Below are 8,773 nucleotides of genomic sequence, written 5' to 3' on the forward strand. Positions count from 1 at the left end.
TTTTTGTAGGGACTGAGTCTCGCTTTGTTGCCCAGGCTGGCCTGGGCTCAAGTGATCCTCCCCTCTGAACCTCCCAAAAGTGCTGGGATTATAGGCATCAGCCACACACCCAGCCTCAGACTGTTAAAAATGTACTTTTGTACATTGTTTTGGCTGGCTTCACTCTCAGTAAAAGTGAACTCTTCCTGAAGGAATTGAGTGTCCTCACTGTCAGCTGGTATCCTGAATGTCAGTCTTGACTATCAATCTTTTCCTGGGGCAGAAAAGAAGCTAACCTTGGACTAGGGAAGGGCAATGTCTGCCTTTCTCCTTGAAGCTAGGGTGGGAGCTGGAAACCTAGATTCTAGCTTGGAAGAATGTGGTGGTATGAGGTAAGCTGACCCTGTAAATTAGTATGAGGATAGGGAGCTGAGGAAGAGACAGCCACTAAGGGTCCCTTACAGGAGAGCATGGCTAATGCTGGGAGCAGTAACATCTACTATTCAGTTTTAAGTGTCTCCTTTTGTGTGTGGTAATTCCCCGCTGCTATCCCCAAGCTAACAGCTTGGTCTTAGCTATGAAGCTTGTGTTTGCATGCTTTCAGGAAAGAGAGAGGCAGCAGCCAGAGACTCAATTATGCAGAATGGAAAATGGCCTACGGAGCCAAAGCAATGCGCTAGGAAGGGCTTGTAGCACATATTATTACTGTTGCAGAAACTTGAGGAGTGGAACCTGCTTGGAATCAACTTCCTACAAATTATGAGATGGAGGTTCGGAATTATTTTAATGAATTGAGCGTATCAGGGACATGGAGTTGTAATTTCAGTTTGATTTTCAACCCTAGATTATACTGATGTCCCATATCTCTGCTCCATCATGAATTCTCCAGGGATATTGTAGAGCCTAGGACCCTCATGGATCCATGTTCTAAGTAATGCCCAAATAATGCCCATGCTTCTGCGCATAAAATGTGGTTTGATTTACATTTTATATTTAACATCGCCAGGGTTAACTTGCCTCCCAAAAGCCAGTCGCACATTTCAACTAACTCCTATACTGCCTAAGGGGATATTCTACTGTCATCTCAAACAAAACTTCTGAAACCGAACATGCCATTCTGTCCCCTGAACCTCTCAATTCCTGTGATTAGTGATGCCAGTAGATGGTCATTTGGTTGTTTACTGCCAGCTTCATTCATTTATGCCTTCATTATCTACACAACGTCCTTCATACTCAAGCCAAATATGCTATCCAATTCTTAAGGGCTGAGATGCTTCCTCATACCATCTCTGACCTTTACAGTCCTACCCATCCCCCAAGTGCCTAATTTGGTCATAAAGCCTTTCCCAATTCTCACAACTAGATATGACCTTTCTTTACCCTGAACCTCTACCCCAGCCCGGGCACCACTGCACTTTACTTGTAATTCATTATAGCTACCTTGTATGCTAATCATTTATTTTATGTGCTTAAAAAAAAATCTGCCCCTTAATAAATTTAATGACTGAGTTTCTGCCTTAATCATCTCTATATCCCCTACAGTGCCAAGCACATATTGTTCACATAATTATATTTCATTAGAATGTGTTTAATTGGATTGATTTCAATAAAGGTTGAAATGGACATTAATAATAATAAAAGTGGAGGACAGTCATTTTAAAACATTTAGCATCTTGCCTCAGTCTTGCCTCTAAAAAGTGCTTTTTATAGCTGCAAAAGGACTGTGTGCTTCATGATATATTAAAGTAAAGCCCAAGTGGCTTTTCCCTTAGTTAATCACTGCAGTCTCTACAACTTTGAATTCCACTTTCTCACTCAGTATGAAGGCATACTTTCAATGGAAGGCATGTAACCTCTCATTCTGCAGGTGGCGTGTTCATCCCGCACAATTAACCATCTACATGTGAACACAGTGTTCAACCACAAGGAAGAACAAGTTAGATTAATCAACCCTAGAGATTTTTTTAAATTTTTTTGTTTGTTTCACTTTGTCTTTCTGGCCTGATTTTTAAAAACTTTTCAAAGAAACTATTGATGCAAAAAGTTTCCCTGCTAACTCTGCAAACATCCAGAATATAACTTAGACCTTATAAATAATCAGAATAAAAAAATAGTACTTTCAAAAATATCCTACGCTTCTCCCCTTCACCATGTGGGTGTCATTTGCCCTTGTAGACTCATTTCCTTCACACAACATGACCACCAATAGTTGCTGAATTTTACATCAGACAATGGCTATCATTAGTGAAGAATTGACTGTTTCTCAATTCTAAAAATTCCAAGAAGGGCTCTGGTACAGCTGAGTCAGGCCTGTCCTAGGCCAATTAAGTGTGGCCACAGGGACAGGACCATGCAAGAATGTAAGAGCTCCTTTATTAGGGTGGATAAGGGAGATGGGGGTAGGGAACTCACAGGAGGGAAAGTGCCCTAAGTATTATCAAGGCAATAAAACAGGACAATGTGATAGAAAGTGGGACTAGGAGGAAACTCCTTCAGATTGGTAGATGGTCAAGGATTCTCTGAGGAGGTGATGCTTAAGCAGAGACCTGAATATTGAGAGACAAAATCTGCTGTGGATGAGGGAGCAGAGTAGTCCAAGCAGATTAAACAGACAGCAAGTGCAAAGGCCTAAGCTAGGAATGAAGGAACAGAAAGAAGGCTTCTGGGACAAGAGTATGAGTAAGAGGGGAAATTGGGTGAGGTGAAGACAGAGGTAGACAGGGACCAGATTATATATGGCCTTTTTGACCATAGTGAGGGGTTTGGGGTTTTTGTTTTGTTTCGTTTCGTTTTGAGACGAAGTCTTGCTCTGTCTCCCAGGCTGGAGTGCGATGGTGTAATCTCGGCTCACTGCAACCTCCGCCTCCTGGGTTCAAGTGATTCTCCTGCCTCAGCCTCCCGAGTAGCTGGGATTACAGTCACCTGCCACCGCGCCCAGCTAATTTTGTGTGTGTGTGTGTGTGTGTGTGTGTGTGTGTGTTCGTGTGTGTGTTTTAGTAGAGACAGGGTTTTGCCATGTTGGCCAGGCTGGTCTCAAACTCCTGACCTTAGGCGATCCACCTGCCTTTGCCGTTCGAAGTGCTGGGATTACAGGCAGTCACCACTATGCCAGGCCATGGATTTTATTTTTAGGGCAACCTTTCAGAAGGTTGTGAGGAGGGGAGTGACCAGATATGATTTATGCTTTAAAAAGAATTTTCCGCTGCTATGTGAAGAATTAATTGTAGGAGGCAAGATGGATGGATGGATGGATGGATGAATGAATGGATGCATAAATAGATTAGATAGATAGATAGATAGATAGATAGATAGATAGATAGCAGACAGATAGATAGATAGGAAGATAGATGGATATATAGTTGGGTGAATAGATGAATGGATAGATGGATGGATGAATAGATGGATGAATGGATAGCTAGATGAATGGATGATAGATGGGTGAATGGCTGGCTGGATGAATGGATAGAGAGGAAGCGAGAGAGACGACAGGTAGGCATGTAGGTAGATAGATAGAGATTTATAGATCTTGCTGATCCGTTGGATGGTAAGTAAAGAAAAAGAAATAATTAAGATGACTCCTGAGGATGTTGCCACTTACTGAGATGAGGAAGACTGAGAGTAACAAGCTTAGGTGAAAAAAGGAAGTTTTACTTTGGACATGTCATGTCAAACGTGGAAGCCTCAGAAATTGAAGTCAACGCATCTGGTGGGCAGGTGGATCTGGGAGTCTGAAGCTCAAAGGAAAGAGCAAGGCTGGAGATAAGAATTCAGAAATCACCTGCAGTAAGAGTTGGTTAGATTGCCTGCAAAGTATGTTTCGGTGAAAAAGAACCCCTGAGGCCCTCCTACGTTCAAGGGCTGAGTATAGGAGAAGAGGCCAGAGGGTTATTTGGAACTCAGGGGATATGAAATCACCAAAGCCAAGGGAAGAACATGTTTTGAGAAGGAGGGATGGGAAATAGCACTGAATGCTGCCAAGAAGTCAAGCAAGGTAAAGATTGTAGTGTTAAGCATATCTCAGTTTCTCAACCTGTTTTAAAATGGTTTCCCCCTTAAGGAGCATGTTTCTATTTTTTTTTTCTGTCTATCTCCATGAAATGTTAATTTTACAGATATAGTATATCTGTTTGTGTACTGTAACACATTGGAGGACCACATACCTTACCATTTTAGTATCTTTTTTTTTTTTTTGAGCCCTTAAGGATGAGATTTGACCCCCTTATAAGCAACATTGTCCCACTGAGAATGCATGATTCATTGATACATAAATGATTTTTGACACTGACAAGAGTAGTTGTGGTAGTGAAGTAGGGGTCGAAGCCAATCTGCTTTGGATTTAAGAGTGAGTTTGAAGCAATGAAATGGAATCAGAAATGTACATACGTTTATAGCAGAATGGTTGATAGAACTGCCTCTGTAATCTGGCCTCTGCACTTGAACCCACCCCCAACTAACAAGGCAATCTGCTGTATTTATGTCTCAGTTTCCTTCTTCATCTGTAAAAGTGGAATAATAGTAACTACCTCATAAGGTTTTTGGAAGGGTTAAGAGAGTTAATAGCAATATATGTAAAGTATTTAGAATTGTGCCTGGTATTAATACATGGTATGTGTTCTAAGTTAGCAGTTACTCTTCTGAATCACAGTATCAGCTGTAAAATGGAGATGAAAGATAGGACCTGCTGAATATAGTTCCTTATCAAAGAGGGGACTATCACAGGAGGTGAACATGAAATAGAAGGAAACATGAGTCAGGGGAGACTGGAGGTATTTCACTGCTGATTAAATGGAACTACTTGCAAGAAGAACGGAGAATAATAGTTCTGCATCTCTGAAACAGGGAGAGGGAATGGTCCCAGGGCACAGGTGAAAGCATTGCTGTTGAGCAGGAAGAGACACTTCCATGGGTAACAGGCAGGAAGAGGAAAAGGACAGCAATCCTCATCACATATCTATTGCTGCCCTACAAACAACCCACAAACACAATGGTATAAAACAACAGTTTATTATTTCTCATGATTCAACAGGTTGGCTGGACTCAGCCAAGTGTTTCTGCTGGTCTCATCTGACATTACTCACATGGCTGTAAGCAGCTGCTAGACTGGGGCTGGAGCGTCTAAGATGACCTCATACGCACGTATGTGGCCTTGGTGCTGGCTCTCGGCTGGGCCTCTCTCTACACGTGCTTTTTCCTCATTCTGCAGTCAAGCTCAGACTTTCTTACCTGGTACTGACATGCTCTGAAAGGGCAAAGATAAAAGCCTTAAGGTCTCTTGAGGTCTGGGCTCTGGAACTCACACATCACTTCCACCATATCTTGGTTAAAGCAAGTCACAAGACCAGCCCAGATTCAAGGAATGGGCAAATAGACTTCACTTCTTTATTTTATTTTATTTATTTTATTTTATTTTATTTTATTTATTTATTTTAGAGACAGGGTTTCACCATTTTGGTCAGGCTGGTGTCAATCTCTTGACCTGGTGATCCGCCTTCCTCGGCCTCCCAAAGTGCTGGGATTACAGGCGTGAGCCACCACACCTGGCCTCCGCTTCTTGATAGTAAAAAGTGCAAAATATTGTGGCCATGTCTTTCTCTCTTTCCTAAACATGGATGCATATAAATCTGTAGATCTGGTAAACGTTGAAGCAGTTCCTTTTCAAATGCTTTTGGTTTCCCCTGCAAAGTAGAAGAAAAGTTCACCTGCTGTGAAGCAGGGGAAGGAGTGGAAAGAGAGAAAGCAATGATTGCATATCTGAAAAGACTGCAGGTTTAAAACAGTGCTGGAGCAGAATGGGAGAGAGAGCTGGCAGGACATCATCAGAGGACTCCTAGCCAATGTGTGGGGCCCATTCGCAGGTGCAGCCATGCATTTACATCAATATCCATTTGCCTTGTGGTGTGATTTTCATCACTAGCACTCAACAGCTCAGGTGGAGGCTGGGCAAAGACAGATGTTGGATTCATCCAGGGTTGGGGCCTTGCCAGCTGGGTATGATGAAAAGAAAATGAGGCGAGGGAGGTTAGGATCATTGGCAGGAGAGTAGTTAAAATGACAGACCATGGCACTGAAATTGAGCAGGGAATGAAATGGCGACAGGATTTCCCCTTTTACCTTGCAATACTAGTTTGAAATTTTTTACCATTTTGCAAGATAATTTTTTTTAAAAAGTAACCTCATTCCTTGCTTCCTTAAGATTGGTAGCAATACACTACTTTCATCAAATACGTACTAAGACAGCTGAAATATTAATCTAAGTGATAGGTTTCAAATGATTTCTCCTTTTCTTGACTAGTAGATTCCTATTACTTTGACTGTCAAGGGTGTCCCTCAAATCTCTCAGATTCGTTGTTGGTAAACTCAATCCTCTGTAAGTATTAAGGAGAAATTACCTCTTTAAAATGATATTTAGTACTGTAATTTGTCCCTTTTTTTGCTAGTGGTCACCTTTTTAAAAATAAGCATATCACTTTATATTTTTTAGTTCAAAATATATTTTGCTACACAAGAGTGTGGCAGCTAATCTATAAGAACACAGTTTAGTTTTGTGTTCAGTTTTTCAAGGCTTAATATATTACTCTGGCTTCTTGCTTCAGTATGTTTCACCCTTCATTTAGGTGGACTGTGTTACTCAGGCCCAATTGCTAGGAAAGCCAAGTCTTTTCTGGCTGGTTCCGGCACAAACATGTATCTCTCCTGTGAGCCACATAGCTTTTCCTATCACACATAAACATGGCTAGGTCACCTCTGCAGCAACCTGATACTTGATACCCAGGGCTATTTGTTTCCACGCAACCCCATGCACAGAACCTCTGGGACTCTCCTCCCTTTACTAGCCTTTCCCCCGCCCTGCCTCACTGCCCAAGGTCAGGTTCCATCAGACATCATCCTTCTCGCCCTGAAACCCTACATCCTGTTTACATTTCTTAATGTTTTATTTATGTAATTCCTCTGTTTAAAAATCTTTAATGACCGTACATGATCTTCCATTGCCTACAGCTTAATTTAAACTCCTTCATCTAATATTTCATGTCCCATATTTACTTTAGGCTGGCTTATGAAAATATCTTAGGGCAGCTTACAATAAAAATGTTAGAATTAAATTAATTAGCTCCATCCTGCTAAGTTTTCCACAATCTGAGCTTTTCTATATTTCCAATATAGCTGCTGACCAGTTTTTCATAGGCTGCATCCTATCCAATGAAACAGTGGTTCTCAACCGCGGTTGACCACTGGAATTACCTGGGGAATGCCCCAGCAATCCCTTTTCCCCACTCTTAAAATTTTAATATATTTAATTGATGAAGATTACATATATTCAAGGCATGTAACATGATTCTTTCATATATGTATATGTTGTATAATGATTATCATGGTCAAATTAACGCATCCATCACCACCCGTGGTGTACCTTAGATCCTCAGAACTTGTTCATCTTATAACTGAAAGTTTATATCCTTTGACCAACATCTCCCCATTTCCCTCACACCCCCACCCCCTTCCGGCCACCATTCTACTTGGCTTCTATGAATGGGACTTTTTTAGATTCTACATAAATGTGAAATCATAAAGTATTTGTCTTTTGATGCTTGGGTTATTTCCCTTGACATAATAGCCTCCAGTTCCATCCATGTTGTTGCAAATGGCAGAATTTTCTCTTTTTCATACCTGAATAATATTCCTCTGTGTATGTATACACATCACTTTTATATACACACATCACTTTTTCTTTATCCATTCATCCATTAATGGACATTTAGGTTATCTTCATTATCTTGGCTGTTGTGAATAACAATGCAATATAAACATGGGAATACAGATATCTCTCTGAAATACCAATTTCATTTCCTTTGCGTATATACCCAGAAATGGGATAGATGGATCATATGGTAGTTCTATTTTCAATTTTTTGAGGAACTGCCATACTGTTTTCTATAATAGCTGTACCAATTTACATTCCCACCAACAGTGTTCAAGAATTCCTTTTCTCCACATCCTTGACAACGTTTGTCATCTCTTATCTTTTTGATAATGTCTATCCTAACAGGTGTGATGTGGTATCTCTTAGTTTTGGTTTGCCTTTCCCTGAGGATTATTGATGCTGAGCATCTTTTCACATACCTGTTGGCCATTTGTATATCTTATTTAGGAACATGTCTATTCAGGTCCTGTGCTCATCTGTTAATCCAATTGTTTTTGTGCTTTTGGGTTGTGTGAATTCCTCATATAGTTTGGATATTAAGCCCTTATCAGATATATGGTCAGCATATATTTCCTTCCATTCCATAGGTTGCTTTTTCACTTTTTTGAGTGTTTTCTTTGCTGGGCAAAAGCTTTTTGGTTTGATAAAATTCCATCTGTCTATTTTTGCTTTTGTTAACTGTGCTTTTGGGGCATAGCCAAAAAATTACTGACAAAACCAATGTCAAGGAGCTTTTTCCCTATATTTCCTTCTAGGAGTTTTATAATTTCAAATCTTACAAAATGAATATACAAAAATGGGTTGTGTTTTTATACACTGACGATGAACTATCCAAAAAAGATATCAAGAAAAACAATCCTGGCTGGGCACAGTCGCTCACACCTGGAATCCCAGCACTTTGGGAGGCCGGGGTGGGTGGATCATAAGGTCAGGAGATCGAGACCATCCTGGCCATGGTGAAACCCCATCTCTACTAAAATACAAAAAATTAGCCGGGCATGGTGGCATGCACCTGTAGTCCCAGCTACTCAGGAGGCTGAGGCAGGGGAATTGCTTGAATCCAGGAGATGGAGGTTGCAGTGAGCTGAGATCATG

This window comes from Cebus imitator, unplaced genomic scaffold (assembly GCF_001604975.1).
Source record: "Cebus imitator isolate Cc_AM_T3 unplaced genomic scaffold, Cebus_imitator-1.0 Scaffold103, whole genome shotgun sequence".
NCBI lineage: Eukaryota > Metazoa > Chordata > Mammalia > Primates > Cebidae > Cebus > Cebus imitator.